Source organism: Macadamia integrifolia, chromosome 6 (assembly GCF_013358625.1).
Source record: "Macadamia integrifolia cultivar HAES 741 chromosome 6, SCU_Mint_v3, whole genome shotgun sequence".
In the NCBI taxonomy this organism is placed as follows: domain Eukaryota; kingdom Viridiplantae; phylum Streptophyta; class Magnoliopsida; order Proteales; family Proteaceae; genus Macadamia; species Macadamia integrifolia.
Window position 1 is genome coordinate 21,961,164 of NC_056562.1, and position 27,470 is coordinate 21,988,633.

Sequence of the window (27,470 nt, forward strand, 5' to 3'; positions counted from 1 at the left end):
TCCGAATGGTTTTCTTCTACAACATTCAATCTAGACAGCAATCTTTAATCTCGGTAGACTTTGATTTCTTCTTCTCTTCTCTGTTTGGACAGTGGACAGGGAAGTAATTAAACTAAACTCCCCACCTCCATTAATCCCCTGTTATATGTTTGCGGCCCATTATCATTGAAACCAGCCCCTGCCCCTTCATTTATGCCTAATTTACCTACTGTTTTAAGTCTTTTCTTCATTGTTATATTTCCAAAACCCTTGCTGATTTTCTATTTTAGTTGGCGGCTAGAGGACATTGATTGTTTGCATATCCTATTTGATGTCTAGATTGATTTGTGTTGAACCTAACATTCGCATGACGTTTGTTCCTTTCCCATGTCCTCACCTGAAGCTTAAGTAAGTTTTTATGTGTTTTTCCGCTTAGATTGATATTGCTCCTGGCTAAATGTTGATTTGTCTTTATTTATTGCATGTTGAATCTTGTTTTGTTGAGCATATCTAAATCCCAACCTAATCCTAGGACCCCCCTTAAGTTTGTCTGACCCTAATTGAGTCACTCTTGTAGGGACCCTAGTTGCCTAGGAGATCCCCTACATTAGGTTTGTGATGTAGGGGTTTCCTAGGTGACTAGGTCTCCTACAAGATTAACTAACTAGGTAGGGTTAACTCAAGGGACTTGGGTAAATAGGACAAAAAAGAAACTCAGCAAACAAGATTAAGCATGCAAAATAAAATAAGACTAATAAACAAAATAGCAAAAAACAATAATAATCTAGGCGGAAAAACCCATAAACTCTTACTTAAGCTTCAAGTGGGGACATGGGGAAGGGAACAAACGTCATACGAATGTTAGGTTCAGCACAAAACAATCTAGACACCCAAATTAGATATGCAAACAATCAATGTCCTCTAGCAACCAACTAAAATAGAAAATCAGCAAGAGTTTTGGAGATATAACAATGACGAAACGTCTTAAAACAATGGGTAAAAATAGGCATAAACAAAGGGCTAAGGCTGGTTTCAATGTTAATGGGCTGCAACATATAATAGGGATTAATGGAGGCGGAGAGGGTTTAGTTTAATGATTTACCTTGCTGCTGTCCAGGTCTGAGGAGAAAAGAAGAGACCAAGGTCCTCCAAAATAAAGAGATGCAGTCCACTTTTGGTTGATGAAGAAAAGCCCAGCCGGATGTATAGAGATCCTTAGTATTGTCGATGTAGTTTGGTGATTGATGTTGGGGCTCTCAGCAACTCACGGACAGTAGGTACAGCCAGCAGTAATCCGTTCATTGAAAGGAGATCAGCAGCAGCCCAGGTGATGATCCATCCACGGAACAGGACCTTTAGTTATGCAAACAGTGGCTGCAATAGTGCAGCAGCAGCAGCAGAGAGTAAACAGAAGCAGAGAGTAACAGCAGCAGAGAGTAACAGCAACAATGAGTAACAACAGTAGTGAGTAACAGCAGCAGAGAGTAATAGCAGCAGTGAGTAACAGTAGCAGTGGCAGAGAAAAAAGAATGGAAAAAGAGAGGGAGGCGAGACAAGAGAGAAGAGAGAAGAGAGAACCGAGAGAATAAAGAGAGAAAAAAAGGCGAGAAAGAGAGTGAGAAAGACGAGATTGAAAGAGAGAATCGTGAGAGGGGTGGGGGCTTTGCTCCTTGGCTGTTTTTCAATTCACATTTATTCTAAACAATGGCCAATGGCCAATGGCCTTACAGTTAAATAGAATAAACTTCCAAACATAAAAAAAGATATTTAGAAACTCAATTGCTTGAAATAAAAAACTACCTAATAGACCAATAGAAAGAAGTCCTAGTTTCCTAATTATGTAAAACAATCAAATAACACTAGAATTAAAGCAAAGTACTATAATCAAATAAGATTTGGTGGGGTCCACAAGATCTGCTGAATGGGAGGACAAGGGGGGTCGAACCCAGTGCTGGAAGGCTGGTTTGACTCCTCACTTTCCTTCTTCTTTCTTGTTTCTTCTCTTTCCTTCTTCTTTTTTGTTTAATCCTCCAACCACAAAGCTGGATCTGGTTGAGTTTTCTTCTTTCGACTGTACACCTTGATGTCCCCATCAACTCTCCCCGGCTTGGAAGAATTTACCTCCGGTGAATTAAAGCTCATGTAATACTGATGTAGGACTAGGTTTGACAAGCCAAACTAGACCCAAACAACAGGATCTTGTAAACCAAAGAACAACCAAGAACCCAATATACCAGCTATAATAAATCAGCAAAAAACAATAATAAATCAGCAGTCCATCGATCTCAGTGTTTCAGAATTTCTGTAGCTGAATAGAGACCAGGAAAAACAGAGGCTTAGTAGTCCAATAACAGAGGCTGAACCATGAACAACAGCTACCAATTTTAATACATCAACAGCTGGAACAATCGAACCAGAATTCTGGACAGAAGTGAGTTAGAACAGAGATCGACCAGATTTGAAAGATTTAATATATCAGACAATCCCCTGGTCAGATTACTCTAAAAATTGGATCGAGTCTTCCATACAACAAGGGTAACACTCGACCAGAAACTCAAAGCCATCGGGTGGCCAAAACTCCAAATAGAATAGGTTGACAGAATAGGAAACAGAGAGTTTAACCCAGAAATTTCTGCAGAAAAATTCAGATTACTTACCTGAGATGGCTGAAGAAGAATAGTAACAATAAGAAGAAGAAAAAAACACTTGAAAAGAACCTCTTGGGCTTCACACCGCAAAGAGTCAATTGGATCAAACACCAATTCCATCAGCCTTGATCAAACACAAGACAACTCTTCATGAAGAAGACAATAGCAACAGCCATTATTTTTTATCAAAATCATTCTAGGCTTTTAGGAGCCTCCTCTTCTTTATTTATAATGTTAATGGGGGAGGGAATTACAAAATAGAAGTTTCCTCAAAAAGGAAACTAAATATTCTCCTAATACAATAGTTACTAAAAACTGAAATTGGAAACTAACTGAAATTAGAAACTAGTTGAAAAAGGAAACTAACTACTAATGACTTGACTCAATTAATAACTTGACTCCTAAGGAAACAAATATAACTCAAATCAAGCTCAACTAAAAAGGAAACTAATGAAAATGGAAACTAACTAGTAATCCCGTATTCAATCTTAGACCCTCCCTTTTAGACCCATAAAAGTGGCCTATTACACTCAAAACACATGGGATCAAAGGCCCAACATGTATGGAACCCAACCCTAAGCTTATTCCTAATAAAACAATCCTATTTAGGAAACTAAACTGCATCAACTCTCCCCATCTTGAAAAAATTCGTTCCCGAATTTTGCAGTGATGAGGGGGAAACAACATATCAGTAGTAGCTTTGACCATTCCCAAACAAAACTCTGGTTGCTTGTAAACTTGTGGAATGTAGTCTTCAAGGTGTGGAGCTTTCTCTTCAACGAACCATGATGGCATAACAAACTCTATATGCTCAACCTCTGAATCAATACCAACTGTGAATGTCATGTGCATAGAGTCGTCAATGTTGGTAACCTTCTCATCAAGGATTGGAGGAACAATCTCTTCCTTCTCATCATGAGTCTCAAAGACTTGTTGTGGAGTTCTTTCAATCACTACCTCATCTTCCACATCTTTAGTCTTGCCTATTATGCTCTCTTCAATGTAGAACTCTTCAGTTGAATCTTTTATCTCTTGACCTTCTGTCTTTGAAGCTTCAAGAACCATCTCTTCAATGTGAACCTTGACTTCAAGTTCTTTTGGTTTGAATAGAGGTATCTTCACTTCACATAGAGGAGTTGTGGCTCTTAGGGGTGTTGAAGTGTTAGGTTTAGTGGCTGGAAAATTGTTCTTTACCTCCCCAGCTTGGAAACCAAACCTTCTAACTGGTTGTGCTAGAAGCTCCTCTGCTCGTAGGGCCTTGTCAAAACAATCCCTCACTGAGTGCACTTCAACAACTCCGATACCCCTGTTGATTTCAACTCGCAATCCCAGTCGAAACCGAGATAACAGTTGCCTTTCATTCTCCCTTATGCCTGTACGAGAATAAAGTGCGTCAAACTTGTTCATGTACTCGGCAACAGTCATAGACCCTTGACGAAGAGAGTCCAGCTGGTCTTGTATGCGAGCTCTGAAGTTGCGTGGCAAGTATTTATCTGATAACTCAAGCTTCATCTCTTCCCAACTAGTAGGTTCTCTACCACGGTCTTCCAACTCTAGCTCATAGGTCCTCCACCAATCACGAGCAGCCCCAACTAGCTTAGCACGAGCTAGTTTCATCTTCCGTTCCTCAGGTAACTCATAATAGTCAAAATAGTCGTCTAGTGCCACTACCCAATCATAGAACAATTGGGGGTCATATCTCCCATCAAACTCCTTCAGATCGAGCTTGACCTTCTGTGAATCTCCAGAATACCTTGGTTGCACGGGACGCTCAGTCTCAAAATATCCTCTTACATGCTCTTCAAAAGTAGGTTGTGCTACCGGAACCCTCTGTGGTGCTCTCAGATTAGAGTTTGCTCTCCTGTTAGTCAACTGAGTAACCACATTCATTGAAGTGTCCACTTCGGGTGTGGTACGTGAACTGCCAGTAGGCTGTTGGGGTGGGGTCTCTTCATTCAACAACCTGGCATCCAATTCAGCCTTCAACTCAGCCTTCAATTCAGTCCGTAAGGTTTGCTGTTCAGCCTTCATCTCAGTCCTCATAGTCTGTAGCATCTCCATAAGAGAAACTAGGGTGGGGGTGTTGTTCCCAGCCATGCTTTGATACCACTTGATGTAGGACTAGGTTTGACAAGCCAAACTAGACCCAAACAACAGGATCTTGTAAACCAAAGAACAACCAAGAACCCAATATACCAGCTATAATAAATCAGCAAAAAACAATAATAAATCAGCAGTCCATCGATCTCAGTGTTTCAGAATTTCTGTAGCTGAATAGAGACCAGGAAAAACAGAGGCTTAGTAGTCCAATAACAGAGGCTGAACCATGAACAACAGCTACCAATTTTAATACATCAACAGCTGGAACAATCGAACCAGAATTCTGGACAGAAGTGAGTTAGAACAGAGATCGACCAGATTTAAAAGATTTAATATATCAGACAATCCCCTGGTCAGATTACTCTAAAAATTGGATCGAGTCTTCCATACAACAAGGGTAACACTCGACCAGAAACTCAAAGCCATCAAGTGGCCAGAACTCCAAATAGACTAGGTTGACAGAATAGGAAACAGAGAGTTTAACCCAGAAATTTCTGCAGAAAAATTCAGATTACTTACCTGAGATGGCTGAAGAAGAATAGTAACAATAAGAAGAAGAGAAAAAACACTTGAAAACAACCTCTTGGGCTTCACACCGCAAAGAGTCAATTGGATCAAACACCAATTCCATCAGCCTTGATCAAACACAAGACAACTCTTCATGAAGAAGACAATAGCAACAACCATTATTTTTTATCAAAATCATTCTAGGCTTTTAGGAGCCTCCTCTTCTTTATTTATAATGTTAATGGGGGAGGGAATTACAAAATAGAAGGTTCCTCAAAAAGGAAACTAAATATTCTCCTAATACAATAGTTACTAAAAACTGAAATTGGAAACTAACTGAAATTAGAAACTAGTTGAAAAAGGAAACTAACTACTAATGACTTGACTCAATTAATAACTTGACTCCTAAGGAAACAAATATAACTCAAATCAAGCCCAACTAAAAAGGAAACTAATGAAAATGGAAACTAACTAGTAATCCCGTATTCAATCTTAGACCCTCCCTTTTAGACCCATAAAAGTGGCCTATTACACTCAAAACACATGAGATCAAAGGCCCAACATGTATGGAACCCAACCCTAAGCTTATTCCTAATAAAACAAGCCTATTTAGGAAACTAAACTGCATCAAATACTCAAGTAGGTCTGGGTTGAGTTGTTGGACTTCTTGCATTGTGATCCAGGTGTTGTCAATTTCCGGACGTCCATACCACTTGACCAAGAACTCTCTAGAACCTCCATTGTGTGGACACAATCCTCTCATCAAGGATTTCCTCAACTTCTTCAGTTCTTCTCGTGACCTTAGGCACAGGTGGTAATGAGGTGGGAGGAAGTGGTTGGCTTGGCTCGGCTCAGAAGTCTCATCAATGTTGAAAGGGAAGTCTTCAAGGTCATCAGGATAGAAAGGGGTAAAGGTAGGGGTACCATGGTATGGGACTAGGTCTTCACCATTGAAAATATTGTTGATCTCCATGCTAGCTGGCAGATCAAGAACATACGCATTGGCACCTATCCTCTTGAGTACCTTGAACGGACCCGTGCTACGAGCATATAGCTTGCTCACTTTTCCCCTAACAAAACGTTGCGGTTTGATTCTTACCATCACCATATCGCCCTCTTAAAACTCTTGTAGCCTTCTGTGCACATCTGCCTTCGATTTGTATTGCTCATTGCTCAGTGCTATCTGTCTCCTTATACCTGCATGCAAATCATGTATATGCTGAGTAAAAGATTCAGCTGACTGGGAGGTCCTAGAACTAGACACGACTGGGATAAGGTCTATGGGTGCCCGAGGCTAGTATCCTGAACAGATCTCAAAGGGGGACAGACCAGTGGTATGGTTCTTAGAACTATTATATGTAAACTCGGCCTGGCTAAGGACTCGATCCCAACTGGCAAGGTGTTCTCCTATGAGGCAACACAATAAATTCCTTAAGCTCCTATTGACAACCTCGGTTTGGCCATCGGTCTGAGGGTGGAAAGCTGAGGAGAAATGGAGTTTCGTGCCCATCATCCGCCACAGGGTCCTCCAAAAATGACTAGTGAACTTAACATCCCTATCGGACACTATGGTGAGGGGCAACCCATGGTACTTGACAACCTCATTAAAGAAAGTCTGGCCACTATGGATGCATCGGAGGTCGTAGAGCATGGGATGAAATGGGCCATCTTCGAGAAGCGGTCCACAACCACATGAACAGAATCATGGCCTCTCGAAGTTCTTGGTAGACCAAGCACGAAGTCCATGCTAAGGTCCTGCCAAGGGGAATGGGGAATGGGGAATGGGTAGGGGAGTGTACAATCCTGTGTTTTGCTTTTGTTGTTTGGCGGTCTGGCACGTCCTACACTGACTCACAACTCTAGCAACATCCCTCTTCAGTCCTGGCCAAAAGAATCGGTCCTCAACGAAAGTGATGGTCTTATCTCGACCGAAATGGCCAACGACTCCCCAAGCATGCAATTCCCAGATCAGGAAATCTCGGAGTGAAGTCTTGGGAATGCACAACTTGCTTCCTTTAAAAAGAAAGCCCTCCCTAAATAGGTAATCCGAGCGGTTGACTGGGTTGCCTTCACTCAAGGAAGTGAACGGCTCACTAAAATCAAGACAGGTGGGGTATTGGTCCTTGACTCGCTCGAACCCTACAACCTCTACACTCATTGCCTGGAGTAGCACACTAGTCCGACTCCTAGCATTGGTGCGACTGAGGAACATGTTCACCCTACTCAATGCATCTACAGCAGTATTCTCGACACCAGGTCTGTGTTTGAGTACAAAAGTGTACTCTTGGAGAAACTCAACCCACTTGGCATGCCTCTGATTGAGCTTCTTTTGGGCACTCAGGTATCTCAGAGCTTGGTGGTCAGAGAATAGTACGAATTCTTGCGGTAAAAGGTAATGTCCCCAATAGCGCAGTGATTGGACAACCGTATAGAATTCTTTGTTGTATGTGGAATATCGTTGCCTAGCTTCATTAAGCTTCTCACTAAAATAGGCAATAGGGTGGCCCTCTTGTCCTAGGACACCACCTATCCCAATACCAGATGCATCGCAATTCACTTCGATGACCTTAGAGAAATCTGGGAGGCGCAGGACTGGAGCCTCAGTCATAAGCTTTCTAATTTCATTAAAGGCATTCGTAGCACTCTTAGTCCATTGAAACTTCTTTTTCATGCAATCGGTGATATGAGACATAATGGAACTAAACCGATAGATGAACCTCCTGTAGAAACTGGCTAAACCATGAAAGCTTCGTACCTCATGAATGTTAGTTGGCTCAGGCCACTCTACAATCGCTCTCACTTTCTCAGGGTCAGCAGATACTCCTTGAGCTGACACAACAAATCCCAGGAAGATGACTTGATTACTCATGAAGGTGCACTTCTTGGGGTTGACATAGAGTTTCTCTTGAAAGAGCACATGAAAAACCTTCTGTAAGTGATCCAAGTGGGAAGACGGGGTCTTACTATAGATGAGGATGTCATCAAAGTAAACCACAAGTAACTTGCCAATGAATGGTTGAAGCACTTGATTCATTATCCTCATGAAGGTGCTAAGTGCATTTGACAAGCCAAAAGGCATGACTAACCACTCAAAGAGGCCATCCTTCGTCTTGAAGGCTGTCTTCCATTCATCTCCAGGCCTAACCCTAATCTGGTGATACTCGCTCTTGAGATCAATCTTCGAAAAGATCGAAGAGTTGGCCATCATATCCAGCATATCATCAAGCCTAGGGATAGGGAACCTATACTTGATGGTGATCTTATTGATGGCCCTACTATCAACACACATACGTCAGGTGCCATCTTTCTTTGGCGTGAGCAAGGCAGGTACAACACACGGGCTAAGGCTTTCCCTAATGAATCCCTTCTGCAATAGTTTGTCCACTTGCCGTTTGAGTTCGGCGTGTTCTTTGGGATTCATTTGATACTGGGGTAAGTTCAGGAGAGAGGATCCTGGAACTAAGTCTCAATAGCGTGCTGGATGTCACACATAGGCGGTAACTCATCAGGTAGTTCCTCAGGGAATAGCCTCTCGAATTTCCTCAACAAGGGTTGCACTTCTCTAGGAGCCTCAGTGAATAAGCGTGACCTATCGGTATTACTCTGTACGACAACTAGAGCATAAATCACCCCTGACTCGTGACACTCTCCTTCAAATTGTTGTTGATTTAAAATGTTGAGTGTTTTGGTGGGGGGTGTTTGGATGTACTTCCCTTGTGTTCTGGAACCCTAACTTCCCTAGGGGCACTGAGGGTCAGTCTGATCTTCTTCCCTTTGAACTCAAAGACATAGGTGTTAGACTTCCCGTAATTGGTGACATCCCGATCATATAACTAGGGTCTACCTAGAATGATGTGGGCAACATCCATCTCTAGGACATCACCCCACACTCGATCCTCATATCCTGCAAAGTGTAGGGGAACTAGACACCTCAGATTAATGGGAATGGTGGACTGATCAACCCAGGCAACCTTGTAAGGCTTGGGGTGGGGTTTAGGTTTGAGGCCCATTCAAGCAACAACGCTCTTGGCGACCGCATTCATGCAACTCCCGCTGTCTATGGCGACGCGGCAGTTCTTGCCCTGATGACATGTGTAGGTGATGAAATTATTAGTTCGTCACCAATCATCGCTACTCTTAGGTTGTGAGACCATGCAACGCACAATGCCGAGCTTGAGGTCACTGGCCTCCTCGGTGTCCTCATCAGATATGGTCTCATCTGGCCTATGGTCCTCATACTCATGGTCCTGAAAACCCTCTTGGTCACTTTCCTCAGGGGTCTGCTCTCCTACATAAAGATTCCTATTGGGACACTCTCTGGAGAAGTGACCAAACCCATGACACTTGAAGCACTGTTGTTGCCCACTACTCTTGGGTGCTTCTCCCAAAATTCCTTTACTCTTGTTGTCAAATTGACGCTGTGGTGCAGCAGGGGGTTTTGGGAATCCAGTTGAGCCTTGGGGTGGTTTTCTAAATTGGGACTCTCCAGCTTGGAAGCTCCTCCTCTGAGAATAAGTTCTCATGGAGGATTCCACCTCAAGGGCTATCCTGAAGGCCTGTGGAACGTCTCGCACTAGGTGGGGTGCCATACCAGACCGAATGTTGGAGTTGAGCCCGGTAAGGAATCTGGATAATGTCTGCTCAACATCCTCCTGAATACGGCTTCTAATTTGCAATTCATTGAACTTGCTCATGTATTCGGTCACAGTCAACTTCCCTTGCTTCAAGGTATTCATTTCATTCAACAACTGGAGCCTATAAGTGATAGGCAAAAATTCTCTCTTGAGCCGTTCTTGCATTTATACCCAGGTGGCGATTGGCTCTAGTCCTAGGTGGTCCTTCTGGTAGTTTAGGTCTGTCCTGGGCAGCCCCAATAAGCTTGTACTTAGCAAATTGGTAGCGGACCTCCTCTGGCATATCGTAGAAATCGAAGTACCTATCCATCTGCTTGATCCAATCCAGAAGGATCCTAACATCAATCTGACCATCTTAGGTAGGGGCATTTACCTTAATCATCCGTCTGACATCAAAGCCCCTATCATGATGCTCATAACCCTTATCATATCCATATTGGATTTGGTGTCTTGGCGGTGGGCCTCGACCCCCTACCCTGATCCCTACGACACCTTAGGCCTTGGAAGTTATCCCTTATCCTGTTATAACCATCAGTCTGGTTATTTTCGTTTACTTCCTCAGGGTTAGGGCCTCTGCCCCTAGGTTCAGTGTCAGTTATGTTACGGCCTTGCCGTCCATCAGGGTTTTGGGCACTTGTCTCGAGGGCAGCCAACTTATCGGTAAGGGCTTGGAGATGGATAGCTTGTGTTTCTTGTATGGCTTGAACGACTTTCATGAATTCAGCCAGTTGCTCCGATTGGGTGGCGGTGCTAGGAGGGTCAGACATATCCTGGTATGCTCAATCACTGCGAGTGGACATAAGGAGATGGGCAGCCAAGGTACGGTTGCCACCAAAGACTCAAGGTCTACTCAAGATCTCCAATTGAGACAAGTAGTTAGCCCTTTCAATCTTGAGGTCGAAAATCTCCCTCTCAAGTATGTGCTTTTGGAGGGAGTAGCGTCTAATGCTATTTGGCCCCGCGAACTTAAGAAAGAAAAGGGTGTCCTCTAATCTATGGTATCGCTCTCTTAGCTCAGACTCGACCACGGACAAATGGTGACGGAGACTAGACCTCAAAAGATAAGACATGTAAACAAGGGACAGCAGCACCTAATTATCCTAAACCTAGACAAAACCATGCTCTGATACCAAGATGATGTAGGGGGTTCCTAGGTGATTAGGTCTCCTACAAGATTAACTAACTAGGTAAGGTTAACTCAAGGGACTTGTGTAGATAGGACAAAAAAGAAACTCAGCAAACAAGATTAAGCATGCAAAATAAAATGAGACTAATAAACAAAATAGCAAAAAACAATAATAATCTAGGCGGAAAAACACAAACTCTTACTTAAGCTTCAAGTGGGGACATGGGGAAGGGAACAAACGTCATACGAATGTTAGGTTCAGCATAAATCAATCTAGACACCCAAATTAGATATGCAAACAATCAATGTCCTCTAGCAACCAACTAAAATAGAAAATCAGCAAGAGTTTTGGAGATATAACAATGACGAAACGTCTTAAAACAATGGGTAAAAATAGGCATAAACAAAGGGCTAAGGCTGGTTTCAATGTTAATGGGCTGCAACATATAATAAGGATTAATGGAGGTGGAGAGGGTTTAGTTTAATGATTTACCTTGCTACTGTCCAGGTCTGAGGAGAAAAGAAGAGACTAAGGTCCTCCAAAATAAAGAGATGCAGTCCACTTTTGGTTGATGAAGAAAAGTCCAGCTGGTTGTATAGAGATCCTTAGTATTGTCGATGTAGCTTGGTGAATGATGTTGGGGTTCTCAGCAACTCACGGACAGCAGGTACAGCCAGTAGTAATCCGTTCATTGAAAGGAGATCAGCAACAGCCCAGGTGATGATCTATCCACGGAACAAGACCTTCAGTTGTGCAAACAGTGGCTGCAATAGTGCAGCGGCAGCAGCAGACAGTAAACAACAGCAGAGAGTAAACAGCAGCAGAGAGTTACAGCAACAGTGAGTAACAGCAGCAGTGAGTAACAGCAGCAGAGAGTAACAGCAGCAGTGAGTAATAGCAGCAGTGAGTAACAACAGCAAAGAGTAACAGCAGCAGTGAGTAACAGCAGCAGTGGCAGAGAAAAAAGAATGGAAAAAGAGAGGGAGGCGAGACAAGAGAGAAGAGAGGAGAGAAGAGAGAACCGAGAGAATAAAGAGAGAAAAAAAGGCGAGAAAGAGAGTGAGAAAGACGATATTGAAAGAGAGAGAATCGTGAGAGGGATGGGGGCTTTGCTCCTTGGCTGTTTTTCAATTCACATTTATTCCAAACAATGGCCAATGGCCTTACACTTAAATAGAATAAACTTCCAAAAAAAAAAAAAATATATATTTTGAAACTCAATTGCTTGAAATAAAAAACTACCTAATAGACCAATAGAAAGAAGTCCTAGTTTCCTAATTATGTAAAACAATCAAATAAAACTAGAATTAAAGCAAAGTACTATAATCAAATAAGATTTGGTGGGGTCCACAAGATCTCCTGAATGGGAGGACAAGGAGGGGTCAAACCCAACGCTGGAAGGCTGGTTCGACTCCTCACTTTCCTTCTTCTTTCTTGTTTCTTCTCTTTCCTTCTTCTTTCTTGTTTAATCCTCCAACCACAAAGATGGATCTGGTTGAGTTTTCTTCTTCTTTCGACTGTACACCTTGATATCCCCATTAGTTTGATTTCTGTTTATTTCGGTTTTTCAATATCGGGTTGATACCGGTTTAGATTGGTTTATTATTGGGCTTGAACCATATTGAATCTTACATTCATAACTTATAATGACAAGATTTGACGAAAAAAACACTTTAAATTTATGATTAAATCATGGTTTATCATTGTAAGGGAAAGATAACTAATATTGAAACCAATGGATAACTAATCACTAAGAAGATAACTAATATTGAAATCACAAAATGAACCCTATCATCCAATTATTAATTTAACTATCCAACTAGTTTTCTATAGTGAACAAAGAAATCAATGGAAGCATTATTACAATTTACAAATCAATTTCTCTATTCATAACCTTATATTCAATAATTTGTAACAATTCCCCTCACAGTTAAAAATTTTCTCACTCATATTGTAAAAAATGGATGGTCAATTCACCAATTTATAATCTCTTAATCAATTTTTTTATCGGTTTCATTCGGTTTGGTTTCCGTTTGGTTATTGGTCGGTTCGGTTTCGATCGGTCTTTAGCCGGTCCCAACATACCTTAGTCCAAAACCAATCCACTAAGGATCGGTTTGGTTCGGTTCGGTTCGGATTTTATTGGTCGGTTTCAGTCTGTTTTATCGGTTCGGGCTAGGTTTTGACACCCCTAATATGAGGCACTAAACTAATGAGTTATACTATGAAATTATGGGAGAGGATTATTGAAACCCAGCTGATAATAAAAAACTACTATTACAGAGAACCAATTTGGTTTTATGCCAGAAAGATCCATGACAGAAGCTATTTACTTAGGAGACTCATAGAAAGATTTAGAGGTTGCAAGAAGGATCTCCATATGGTCCTCATCGACCTAGAAAAATCTTATTACAGAGACCCTAGAGAGTTAATCTAGCAAGTACTAGAGAAGAGAAGTGTTTCAAGTAAATATATGAACATAATTAAAGATATGTGTAATGGTGTGTTGACAGTGTAAGAATTGTGGGGGGTCAAGGTAGTGAATTCCCTATTACAATTGGATTACATCAAGGATCAGTTTTAAGGCCCCTACTTGTTTGTGCATATCATGGGTAATTAACCAAAGACATTCATGATGAGATTCCCTGGTATATGTATTTTTGCTGATGATAAAATGCCAAGTTGGAATTATGGAGATCAACCTTGGAATCAAAAGGTTTTAAGATAAGTAGAACGAAGATGGAGCATATGGTGTGTAACTTTAGTTACACGAGGACTAATATTGTGGTGGTGAAACTTGATGTGAGGGAGGTTCTGCAAAGTGATTATTTTAGGTATCTAGGCCCAATCATAAATAAAGAAGGTGATATAGAGGATGATGTTTCACAAATAATTAAAATAGGATGGATGAAGTAGAGAGGTGCATCCAGAGTGTTTTGTGATCGATGTATTCCTTTAAAACTTCTAAGGAAAATTTTATAAGACAGTCATACGACCGACTATGATATATGTGTGGAATGTTGGGCAGTTAAGAAGTATCATGTAGACAAACTCAGTGTAGCAGAGATGAAGATGTTGAGATAGATGAATGGTAAAACTAGGAAGGATAAAGTAAGAAATGTTAGAGCTGATTTGGGAGTAGCTCCGATACATGATAAGCTACAAGAAAGTTGTTTGCGCTAGCATGGCCATGTTCAACGGAGGCCTTTGGATGCTCTAGTATGGAGGAGTGATTTGATTCAGAGTGAAGGAACTAAAAGAGCTAGGGGGCAGACTTAAAATGACCTTAAGAGAAGTGGGCAGGAATGACATGCATAGCTTAGACATTGTATCATGTATGATAAAAAATAGAGCTGATTGGAGGGCAAGGATCCAGGTATCTGACCCCATTTAGTTGGGATAAGGCTGAGTTGTTGTTGTTGTTGTTGTTCATCTACACCGTAAGGGACTCAATCCCAGTTTCAAGCTGATCAGCCTTGCTGATCATATATTTCTGCTGCTCTATTTTCTCCATGTGATACCCTGTTTTAGGGTAGTTTTTCAACAATATTGAATTTCTAATTACTTTTTATCATTCCAGAGTTTTGACTTGATCTTTGGGGATTTTTTCCTCTTCATAGAGTATCCTTCAATCCCAGTTTTCTGCTTATCTGAGCTTTGTTTAGCTGTGTTTGATTGCTGCAGGGCATTTTTAGAATATAAACTTCTGAAATTATTTGAGGTTTCTTCAGTGGTTTACCCTGAATTGTGGGGTCTTATTCCTCACATTTAACAGGTCCTTTGACTTTGAATTGATGTCAAGCAGTCACCTTCCGTGGTTGATCATTATATTCTCTATTGTTCTGGTTTCCTACCTTTAGAATTGATTCTAAGGTTGCTGGTTTTGCATTATGGTTGATCATGAGCCTCTCATGGGGTTGTTAGCTTGAGCTAGTAGTTGTTTACGTTAGTAGTTTCCTCCCTTGATTGTAGTAGGGGTTTCCTATTGGAATTCCATCTCAGCTTTTAGCCGTTTACATAAATATACAAGGGCTTGGTCGATGGTAGTTACTTTCATTGTTCAGTTTTCTCCTCTCTCTCAATTCTCGTCTTATTCTTCTTTCCATCAGTTTCTCTTTTTCTCTGGTTCTCCAGGGTGCTGGTATCATTACATGTTTCATCGTTGTAGTGGGATTCTCATTACCTTTTTGTAAATAAAGAAGCTGCTGGGCATAGCACACGATTTACTATTATTGAAACTATGCTCTCAAATCCGTGGTGATGCTCTGCTGTGCTATTGTGGTGATGCAATAGTAGGTTAGTGGTGATCCTAACCTAGGCTATTGGGTAGTGAAGCCCTTGGTTACATCCATCCTTTCCTATTTTATTCTTTCTTTCCTGTAATCTGATCTGAAGCAAGTAACTTATGCATCGTTATTATGTTAATTCCTGCTATCTGTTTCGTTCAGTACTGTGGTTATAATCTGATTTTGATGGGGTATATTTAGATCTCAGTTGCTGGTTGTCATTGCCTAAACAGATCAATTGTTTTCTGCTGAATACTAAACTCCTCGAAGTCGATTTCAGTTTCTAATACCCTGTTTTTTTTAGATTTCTAACAGCATCAAGAAACTCTTGATCTCGTAGTCCAACCTATGAATTAACTGAGATGTTTATATGTTCTCCTTTATTGAACTTACCTTTGACTTAGATCAGATTCACTGATTTGCTGTCAATTAATTTCTCCTATACTGCCTTTTCTGTTTCTATTTTAGTCCTTGAAGGGCACAACAAATTTCTAATTGAAATTAGGAGATCTCTTTTAATTGATTCTTTTGTCATATTATGATATGTCAAACCATTGAAGGGACCTATTTGAGAACAATTGGATGATGACAAAGTTATTAAACATTGGCACTCCTTATTTTGATTTCTATCCAACAATGTACGAACAGTTCTGATGTAGGGGATTTCCTAGAAAACTAGGGTCTCTACAAGAGTGACTCAATTAAGGTAAGACAAACTTAAGGGAGTCGTGGGATTAGGTTGGGATTTAGATATGCTCAACAAAACAAGATTCAACATGTAATAAATAAAGACAAATCAACATGTAGCCAGGAGCAATATCAATCTAAGCGGAAAAACACATAATAACTTACTAAAGCTTCAAGTGGGGACATGGGGAAGGGAACAAACGTCATGCGACTGTTAGGTTCAGCACAAATCAATCCAGGCACCAAATGAGATATGCAAACAATCAATGTCCTCTAGCAGCCAACTAAAATAGAAAATCAGTAAGGGTTTTGGAGATATAACAGTGAAGAAATGTCTTAAAATAGTAGCTAAAATAGGCATAAACGAAGGGGCAAGGGCTGACTTCAATGATAATGGACTGCAAACATATAACAGGAGATTAATGGGGGTGGGGAGTTTAGTTTAATTACTTACCTGTCCACTGTCCAAACAGAGAAGAGAAGAAGAAATCAAGGTCTACCGAGATTGAGGATTGCTGTCCAGGTTGAATGCTATAGAAGAAAACCATCTGGAATTGTTGCAGCTCTTGTTTGCTTGAAGGGATGACTGCATTTATTAACAATAGTACAGAAAATAAAGTGCAACAGCCAGTCTTCGATTGCTTGAAGAAGAGGCAGCAGTATCCCTAAAAAAAGTGCAGGAAGACAATGGTACTTTAATCGATCCTTGGCTGCTTGAGGGGAAGAGCACCTGTATTCAACAATAATACCAGAAAAAAAAAAAAAAAAAAGAGGCTGCAATATTAAGACAGCCGAGAGAAAGAGGGAGAGGGGAAGAAATCGAGAAAAAGAAAGGAGGAGAAAGAGAGGAACCGAGAGAGGGATTAACGAGAAGAAGAGAATCGTGAGAGGGGGTGGGGAGGTTTGCTCATAGGCTGCTTTCAATAATTTTTCATTGATTCCATCGTGGCCTAGGCCATTACATAAATGATAAACTTAGTAAAAAAAAAAAGAAGGAAAAAAAAAAAGCCAATTGGAAAGTAAATAAAGACTTCCTAAAAACTAACTAGTAAAGTAGATTCCTAATTAATTAAAAGACTAACAAGGAAAAGAATATTCTAAAAATATACTACTAAACTAACAACTAACGGGGACCACAAGATTTGCTGAGATCTGGAAAGATAGGGATTCAATCTAGTGCTGGGAAGGCTGGATCGAGCCTCCTTTTCTTCCTCCTTTTTCTTCTTCTTCTTTCTATTCTCCCAGCCACAAAGATGGTTGTTTCTTCTTCTTCTTGCGTCTGTACACCTTGATGTCTCCATCAACTCTCCCCGGCTTGGAAGAATTCACCTCCGGTGAATTAGAGCTCATGTAATATTCAAGCAGGTCTGGGTTGAGTTGTTAAATTTCTTACAATGTGATCCAAGTGTTAATTTTCGGACATCCACGCGACTTGACCAAGAACTCTCTAGAATCTCTAGTGTGTGTGGACACAATCCTCTCATCAAGGATTTCCTTAACTTCTTCAGTTCTTCTCGTGGCCTTAGGTACAGGTGGTAATGAGGTGGGGGGAAGTGGTTGGTATAGCTCAGAAGTCTCATCAATGGTGAAGGGGAAGTCCTCAAGGTCATCAGGATAGAAAGGGGTAAAGGTAGAGGTACCATGGTATGGGACTTGGTCTTCAACATTGAAAATATTACTGATCTCCATGCTAGCTAGCAGATCAAGAACATACGCATTGGCACCTATCCTCTTGAGTATCTTGAACGGACCTATGCTACGAGCATGTAGCATGCTCGCTTTTCCCCTAACAAAGCGTTGCGTCTTGATTCTTACCATCACCATATCACCCTCTTGAAACTCTTGTAGCATTCTGTGCGCATCTGCCTTCGATTTATATTACTCATTGCTCAGTGCTATCTATCTTCTTATACCTGCATGCAAATCATGTATATGCTGAGCAAAAGATTCGGTTGACTGGGAGGTCCTGCAACTAGACACCACTGGGATAAGGTCTATGGGTGCCCGGGGCTGGTATTCTTAACAGATCTCTAAGGGGGACAGACCAGTGGTACGGTTCTTAGAACTATTATATGCAAACTCAGCCTGGCTAAGGACTCGATCCCAACTGGTAAGGTGTTCTCCTTTGAGGCAACTCAATAAATTCCTTAAGCTCCTATTAACAACCTCGGTCTGGCCATCAGTCTGAGGGTGGAAAGCGGAGGAGAAACGGAGCTTCGTGCCCATCATTTGCCATAGGGTCCTCCAAAAATGACTGGTGAACTTAACATCCCTATCGGACACTATGGTGAGGGGCAACCCATGGTACTTGACAACTTCATTAAAGAAAAGTCTGACTACTATGGATGCATCGGAGGTCTTAGAGCATAGGATGATATGGGCCATCTTCGAGAAGCGGTCCACAACCACATAAACAGAATCATGGCTTCTCGAAGTTCTTGGTAGACCAAGCACGAAGTCCATGCTAAGGTCCTGCCAAGGGGAATGGGGAACAGGTAGGAGAGTGTACAAACCCGTGTTTTGCTTTTGTTGTTTGGCGGTCTGGCATGTCCTACACTGACTCACAACTCTAGCAACTTCCCTCTTCAGTCCTGGCCAAAAGAATCGGTCCTCAACGAGGGTGATGGTCTTATTTCGACCGAAATGGCCAGCGACTCCCCCAGCAAGCAATTCCTAGATCAGGAAATCTCGGAGTGAAGTCCTGGGAATGCACAACTTACTTCCTTTAAAAAGGAATCCTTCCCTAAGTCGGTAATCCGAGCGGTTGACCGGGTTGCCTTCACTCAAGGAACTGAACAGCTCACTAAAATCAGGACAGGTGGGGTATTGGTCCTTAACTTGCTCAAACCCTACAACCTCTACACTCATAGCCTAGAGTAGCACACTAGCCCGACTCCTAGCATTGGTGCGACTAAGGAACATGTTCACCCGGCTCAGTGCATCTGCAGCAGTATTCTTGACACCAGGTCTGTGTTTGAGTACAAAAGTGTACTCTTGGAGAAACTCAACCCACTTGGCATGCCTCTGGTTAAGTTTCTTTTGGGCACTCAGGTATCTCAGAGCCTGGTGGTCAGAGAATAGCATGAATTCATGCGGTAAAAGGTAATGTCGCCAATAGCGCAGTGATTGGACAACCACATAGAATTCCTTATCGTATGTGGAATATCGTTGCCTAGCTTCATTAAGCTTCTCACTAAAATAGGCAATAGGGTGGCCCTCTTGTCCTAGGACACCACCTATCCCAATACCAGATGCATCGCAATTCACTTCGAAGACTTTAGAGAAATCTGGGAGGCGCAGGACTGGAGCTTCAGTCATAAGCTTTTTAATCTCATTAAAGGCCTTTGTAGCACTCTTAGTCCATTGAAACTCCTTTTTCATGCAATAGGTGATAGGAGACATGATGGAACTAAACCGGTAAATGAACCTCCTGTAGAAAGTGGCTAGGCCATGAAAGCTTAGTACCTCATGGATATTAGTTGGCTCAGGCCACTCTACAATCGCTCACTTTCTCAGGGTCAACAGATACTCCTTGAGTTGACACAACAAATCCTAGGAAAATGACTTGATCACTCATGAAGGTGCACTTCTTGAGGTTGATATAGAGTTTCTCTTGTAAAAGCACATGAAAAACCTTCTGTAAGTGATCCAAGTGGGAAGATGGGGTTTTACTATAGATGAGGATGTCATCAAAGTAAACCACTAGGAACTTACCAATGAATGGTTGAAGAACTTGATTCATTATCCTCATGAAGGTGCTAGGTGTTAGGTGCATTTGACAAGCCAAAAGGCATGACTAACCACTCAAAGATGCCACCCTTCGTCTTGAAGGCTGTCTTCCAGTCATCTCCAGGCCTAACCCTAATCTGGTGGTACCCGCTCTTGAGATCAATCTTCGAAAAGATCGAAGAGTTGGCCATCATATCCAGCATGTCATCAAGCCTAGGGATAGGGAACCTATACTTGATGGTGATCTTATTGATGGCCTTACTATCAAAACACATACGCTAGGTGCCATTTTTCCTTGGCGTGAGCAAGGCAGGTACAGCACACGGGCTAAGGCTCTCCTTAATGAATCCCTTCTGCAACAGTTCATCCACTTGCCGTTTGAGTTCGGCGTGTTCTTTGGGATTCATTCGGTAATGGGGTAAGTTCGGGAGAGAGGATCCTAGAACTAAGTCAATAGCTCGTTGTATGTCACGCATAGGCGGTAACTCATCAGGTAGTTCCTCAGGGAATAACCTCTCGAATTTCCTCAGCAAGGGTCACACTTCTCTAGGAGCCTCAGTGAATAAGCGTGACCTATCTGTATTACTCTGTATGGCAACTAGAGCATAAATCACCCCTAACGCTTGACACTCTCCAAATTGTTGTTGATTTAAAATGTTGAGTGTTTTGGTGGGGGTGTGTTTGGATGTACTTCCCTTATGTTCTGGAACCCTAACTTCCCTAGGGGCACTGGGGGTCAGTCTTATCTTCATCCCTTTGAACTCAAAGACATAGGTGTTAGACTTCCCGTAATTGGTGACATCTCGGTCATATAACCAGGGTCTACCTAGGATGATGTGGGCAACATCCATCTCTAGGACATCACACCACATTCTATCCTCATATCCTGCAAAGTGTAGGGGAACTAAACACCTCAGATTAACGGGAATTGTGGACTGATCAACCCAGGCAACCTTGTAAGGCTTGGGGTGGGGTTCAGGTTTGAGGCCCATTCGAGCAACAGCACTCTTGGCGACCACATTCATGCAACTCCCACTGTCTATGGCGACAGGGCAGTTCTTGCCCTGATGACATGTGTAGGTGATGAAAATATTAGTGCGTCGCCAATCATCGCTACTCCTAGGTTGTGAGACCATGCAACACACAATGCCAAGCTTGAGGTCACCAACTCCTTGGTGTCCTCATCAGATATGGTCTCATCTAGCCTATGGTCCTCATACTCATGGTCTTGAAAACCCTCTTGGTCACCTTCTTCAGGGGTCTGCTCTCCGACATAAAGATTCCTATTGGGACACTCTCTGGAGAAGTGACCAAACCCGCGACACTTGAAGCACTGTTGTTGCCCACTACTCTTGGGTGCTTCTCCCAAAATTCCTTTACCCTTGTTGTCAAATTGACGCTGTGGTGCAGCAAGGGGTTTTGGGAATCCAGTTGAGCCTTGGGGTGGTTTTCTAAATTGGGACTCCCCAGCTTGGAAGCTCTTCCTCTGAGAATAAGTTCTCATGGAGGATTCCACCTCAAGGGCTATCTTGAAGGCTTGTGGAACGTCTCGCACCAGATGGGGTGCCATACAAGACTGAATTTCAGAGTTGAGTCCGGTAAGGAATCTAGATAGTGTCTGCTCAGCATCCTCCCGAATACGGCTTCTAATTTTCAATTCATTGAACTTGTTCATGTATTCGGTCACAGTCAACTTTCCTTGCTTCAGGGTATTCATTTCATTTAACAACTGGAGCATATAAGTGATAGGAAAAATTTCCTCTTGAGCTGCTCTTGCATTTCTACCCAGGTGGTGATTGGCTCAAGTCCTAGGTGGTCCTCCTGGTACTCTAGGTCTGTCCAGAAGTCCTAGACAGCTCCAATAAGCTTGAACTTAGCAAATCGGTGGTGGACTTCCTCTAGCATATCGTAGAAATCGAAGTACCTATCCATCTGCTTGATCCAATCCGGAAGGATCCTAGCATCAATCTGACCATCGTAGGTAGGGGCATCTACCTTAATCATCCGTCTGACATCAAAGCCCTTATCATGATGCTCATAACCCTCATCATCTCCATATTGGGTTTGGCGTCTTGGCAGTGGGCCTCGACCTCTACCCTGATCCCTACTATGCCCTAGGCTTTGGAAGTTATCCCCTATCTGGTCATAACCATCAGTCTGGTTATTCTCATTTTCTTACTCAGGGTTAGGGCCCCTGTCCCTAGGTTCAGTGCCAATTGTGTTAAGGCCTTGCCGTCTATCAAGGTTTTGGGCACTTGTCTCGAGGGCAGCCAACTTATCGGTAAGGGCTTGGAGATGGGCAGCTTATGCTTCCTGTATGGCTTGGGCGGCTTTCATGAATTCGGCCAGTTGCTTAGATTGGGTGGAGGTGCTAGGAGTGTCAGACATATCCTGGTATGCTCTACCACTATGAGTGGACATAAGGAGATGGGCAGCCAAGGTACAGTTGCCACCAAAGACTCAAGGTCTACTCAGAATCTCCAATTGAGACAGGTTGTTAGCCCTTTCAATCTTGAGGTCAGAAATCTCCCTCTCAAGTATGTGCTTTTGGAGGGAATAGCGTCCAATGCTATTTGGTCCCGCCAACTTAAGAAAGAAAAAGGTGTCCTATAATCTATGGTAACGCTCTCTTAGCTCAGACTCGACTACGGACAGATGGTGACGGAGACTAGACCTCAAAAAGTAAGACATGTAAACGAGGGACAGCAGCACCTAATTATCCTAAACCTAGATAAAACCATGCTCTGTTACCAAGATGATGTAGGGGATTTCCTAGAAAACTAGGGTCCCTACAAGAGTGACTCAATTAAGGTAAGACAAACTTAAGGGGGTCTTGGGATTAGGTTGGGATTTACATATGCTCAACAAAACAAGATTCAACATGCAATAAATAAAGACAAATCAACTTGTAGCTAGGAGCAATATCAATCTAAGGGGAAAAACACATAATAACTTACTAAAGCTTCAAGTGGGGACATGGGGAAGGGAACAAACGTCATGCGAATGTTAGGTTCAGCGCAAATCAATCTAGGAACCAAATAAGATATGCAAACAATCAATGTCCTCTAGCAGCCAATTAAAATAGAAAATCAGCAAGGGTTTTGGAGATATAACAGTGAAGAAACGTCTTAAAACAGTAGCTAAAATAGGCATAAACGAAGGGGCAAGGGCTGGCTTCAATGATAATGGACTGCAAACATATAACATGGGATTAATGGGGGTGGGAAGTTTAGTTTAATTACTTACCTGTCCACTGTCCAAACAGAGAAGAGAAGAAAAAATCAAGGTCTACCGAGATTGAGGATTGCTGTCCAGGTTGAATGCTGTAGAAAAAAACAATCCGGAATTGTTGCAGCTCTTGTTTGCTTGAAGGAAGGACTGGATTTATTGACAATAGTACAGAAAATAAAGTGCAGCAGCCAGTCTTCGATTGCTTGAAGAAGAGGCAGCAGTATCCCAAACAGTAGTGCAGGAAGACAATGGTACTTTGATCGATCCTTGGCTGCTTGAGGGGAAGAGCACCTGTCTTCAACAATAATACCAGAAAAAAAAAAAAAAAAATAGAGAGGCTGCAATATTAAGACAGCCGAGAGAAAGAGGGAGAGGGGAAGAAACCGAGAAAAAGAAACGAGGCGAGAAAGAGAGGAATCGAGAGAGGGAAAAGAGAGGGATTAACGAGAGGAAGAGAATCGTGAGAGGGGGTGGAGAGGTTTGCTCATAGGCTGCTTTCAATAATTTTTCATTGATTCCATTGTGGTCTAGGCCATTACATAAATGATAAACTTTGTTACTAAAAAAAAAAAAGGCCAATTGGAAAGTAAATAAGGACTTCCTAAAAACTAACAACTAGTAAGTAGTTTCCTAATTAATTAAAAGACTAACAAGGAAAAGAATATTCTAAAAATAAACTACTAAACTAACAACTAATGAGGCCCACAAGATTTGCTGAGATCTGAAAAAGAGAGAGGGATTCGATCCAGTGCTGGAAAGGTTGGATTGAGCCTCCTTTTTCTTCTTCTTCTTTCTTCCTCTTCTTTCTATTCTCCCAGCCACAAAGATGGTTGTTTCTTCTTCTTCTTGCATCTGTACACCTTGATGTCTCCATCAAGTTCCTTCATGTTGGTGAAGTAATTCTTGAATTTCTGCCTTGGAATAAAAAGTTAGTGTGATTTGATCCATTATCGAAGATCAATTTTGAACCCCGTTAGGTCATTCCCTTTCCCAGTATACAAAATGGGGGACTTAATTGGTGCAGAGGCCCTGTGATCAGGTAATGATCTATATATATATATATATATTGATATCATACTATCATATTATTGCTATATAAAAGCACGAACTCATGTTTCGTGGCAAATCTTTTATTTGACAAAATATCCTACTCAAAATACCTTTATACCTTTCAAAGTCTAAGATTACAGTTCCTAAGAAGGTCAATTTTGTAAATTCATTCATCTCTTATAAAAAATAAAATATATCAGAGTTCCTTTATGCATTCCTTCTCTCATCTATCCCTTCCCTTTCCCATTGTCTCTCCTCCTCAAACTCACTTCATTGTTGAATCTCACGATAACACTTTCCAAATCCCTGCCGCTTCCTCTAAGAATCACTTCATACAACACTTTTCGTTACCATCAGCCCTCTACTCCAGCAGCGAAATCGTCCATTGAATCGATCCCTATTTTCAAAGTCATGAGCTCATTCTTGGCTGCCGATACTCTCCTCTATGTGGTCTGCAAGGATGAGTCGTTTCGGCGTTGAGGCCTAGTAGTTGCCTTGCAGGCATCTTTACCATTGTGATTGCACATTGCCCTGGTTGTCACAGCACAATTCTTGCTCCATCTGTCGCTTTCGCCTCCCTACAGATGAGCCCGAGGAGCCCAGCCAGCCACAGCAAACCTACCTGAGGAGCTAGGGTTGCAATGAGGCTTAGGGATTTGGAGGATGAGGTTTTCTTTCAGACTGGGAGTTCATTGAGTCTTATTTCTAGGAGGCACAGGCTTGTGTTCCCAGTGAGGTTCATCTCTTCTTGGTTTCAGACTTTGTTCTCTTATGTTGGGTTCTGTGGATTTGGTTTCTCTGCCTGCTTACATTTATTTATCTTTTTGTTTTTGTTTGTTATATATTTCCTGATGAGGCTTTGGGGATCCCCACCTTCCAGAACGCCCTTTTTTGCTTTAGTTTTTTTCATTCCTTTTGAGGAAAATTGAAGACATTATATTTGATTGTCTTTTGAATTTGTTCAAGGCTACTTTCTTTAAATGTTCCCTTGCATTATTTTACTGTTTCATGATCTTGTTCCTACTCTTTAAAACCATATTTCAATTTTATTTATTTATTTTGTTATCAGCTATTCAATTGGAGCAATCTATCTTAATTATCATTTTCCGGATGGTTTCATGATCTCATGGATCACCTCTGAATACCCCTTTTCAACGGGTTCTTTACTAGCAAACGTTTATGTCATGCACCTATTTTGAATATGCGCTTAAATTTGTGTTATATTCATCTCTAACATCTCATGTATTGATTTTATTTTATTTGGTTTCAGGTTTTCAATTCTAAATCTGTATAGAGATTCCATCTATTTGTTTGTCCAGGTTTTCTTCACTGATTCATTCGCTGATCTCTGTAGTCTTTGTACTCTCAAATGTTTGTTTTTGTGAAATCACCAGTGACTAAGATCACTAAACAAAACTTGGTTGACCCTGGATTTTCTGCTTCTTTAGTACTAAGCCCTTTTGATTCAGATACTGAATCTGACTCCAATCAAACCCTTAAACCTGCAAGAACTTCTTCTGAACCTACGCTCACTACACCCAACCTCAAAACCAACCTTTGATGAAGATGGGGAAACAGAGCCTCTTCTGCTTCATCTTCATATTCTTGTACTTCAGCACAAGAACAAATACAAGAATGACTTCCATGACTCTGGAGGATTAAAGAACCAGCCGTTCAAGAACTATAAAACTATGCCAACAAGGCTGAGTACGAACACTGTCAATGGCTGGTTGAATGCTGAGAATATCAAGAGGATGCTAATAACACTCTGATTGCTTTGCATAAGCTGGGAGAAAATCATGAGGACCCACATGACTGCTGCTGATATTGATCAAGATCTCAATCGGGTATGTAGCTTCTTTATCTTCCCTGGGTTGTTGTTGGAGCCGGAGGAGCGTGTTAAGCAAATCTTATTTAACTGGAGAAGTAAAATAGTCTACCCATGAAAAAGGGAATAAATCTTCCTATTATTACCTTTAGAAGAATAATATTTATTCTACCCATGAAAAAATGGAATAAATCTTCTTATTATTACCTTTAGAAGAATAATATTTATTCTATTCAGCATGTTACGGCTGTGGTTAAGAGCTTTCTGTTATTGGTGTTAGCACTGCTTTTCCCATGTAAAACGTGACTAATTCATAAAATATCCATTGGTTAAATCTCTTTATTTTGATAGAGAATCAGAAGTGTCTGATCCATAAATTAGTACTAGGAGACTCAACCAAAGTAACAAATACAAGTATTTATTTTAGTCTCATCCACAAATAGTTTTTAAATATCTTAGTGTAGCTATGAACTTGAAGATTATTTGACTTTTTTTTTTTCTTGGTAGAAAAATATTACTTAAAGTTCAATTTGAATGAAGCAAATTACAATTTAGAATTAGATTACTCATGTATGTCAAGGTCCGATTAGATTAATCATGTATGTAACGTTGAGGTCCATAGTTTTTAAGGCGCTGCTAATGCGACGCCTTACTAGCGCCTTGGCGCTGATGCGGTCTAGAGATGGTAAGGCAATGCTCTGCCTTACGTGAAGGGGCGCCTTATGGGTTTTTTTTTTTTTTTTTAAAATTACTTGATGAAGATTCCAAATATAGATTTTTTATTGGTAGGTGTATGATTTTATTAACACTTGAGATGTATGGGATCAACTTTACTCCACAAAAAATAACCAAAACAAACAAAATAAAAACACGATTCACAAACAGGGTTTGGATTTTGTCAAGGGTTTTAAGAAAGGGCTTTGAGAAGGAATCAAGGAACAAGGAAGAACCACTTATCTAGGCGACCATTTTGCTCCGGCAGCGGTGAGCTTCATTCTTCATTGACAGGAGTAGAAATATAGTTGATGATCTTAGGGTTTAGGCACTCATTTTGGCATCATAGAGGTAAGTATAATAAATATTTGTATTTTTTATGTCTTCTTTTCTTTATTTTTATAATTTTGCTTCATAATTATGTATTTATATTATATGTTAATATGTTATGATGATTGATGATTGATGAAGATGAACTTAGTTTATTCACTTTATTAATTTGTTTTCTTGATGAATATCTTACATTGGTATGAATATGAACTTTTAATATTTATTTAACATATAAGTAATAGGATTCAACTAGGATTTGAGCCAAATAGATTGGTTTTATAAAAAAAATTACACAGGAACGCTTTAGTCAATAAGGCGACGCTTTATGCCCGCCTTATCGCTAAGGCGCTCCAAAAGACCCTCAAACGCCTCTGTCACCTTACCGCCTTAAAAACTATGTTGAGGTCTGAGGTTCAAATCAAGTTTATCCAAATATCCTTTTACCTTTTCCTTCCCTCCTGTGTGTAATGATATTCTCCTTAAAAACTAGAAAGTGCAATAGGGAAACCTAAAGTTTGGTACTTGAACATCTTGTAAAGAGTTTGGTGTTTTGGAAGAGATTCCTGAGCATTTATGTTTTTTTCTGCCCTTTAGCTGATGTTTTAAAGCTAGAATGTAGG

General features: G+C 41.2%; 1 protein-coding gene across 6 annotated transcripts in view; it reads left to right on the plus strand.

Annotated features, from left to right (window-relative positions):
- LOC122081630 (pentatricopeptide repeat-containing protein At5g47360) overlaps positions 1–27,470 on the plus strand; it is a 39,299-nt gene that overhangs the window by 4,514 nt on the left and 7,315 nt on the right. For 5 of the 6 annotated variants that reach the window (XR_006141149.1, XM_042648818.1, XM_042648817.1 and 2 more), the window contains exon 2: positions 25,249–25,825. The exons of the other annotated variant lie outside the window; for it this stretch is intronic. The gene's annotated coding sequence lies outside the window, so the exon portion shown is untranslated. The remainder of the gene's footprint in view (positions 1–25,248; positions 25,826–27,470) is intronic. 6 annotated transcript variants of the gene reach the window in all.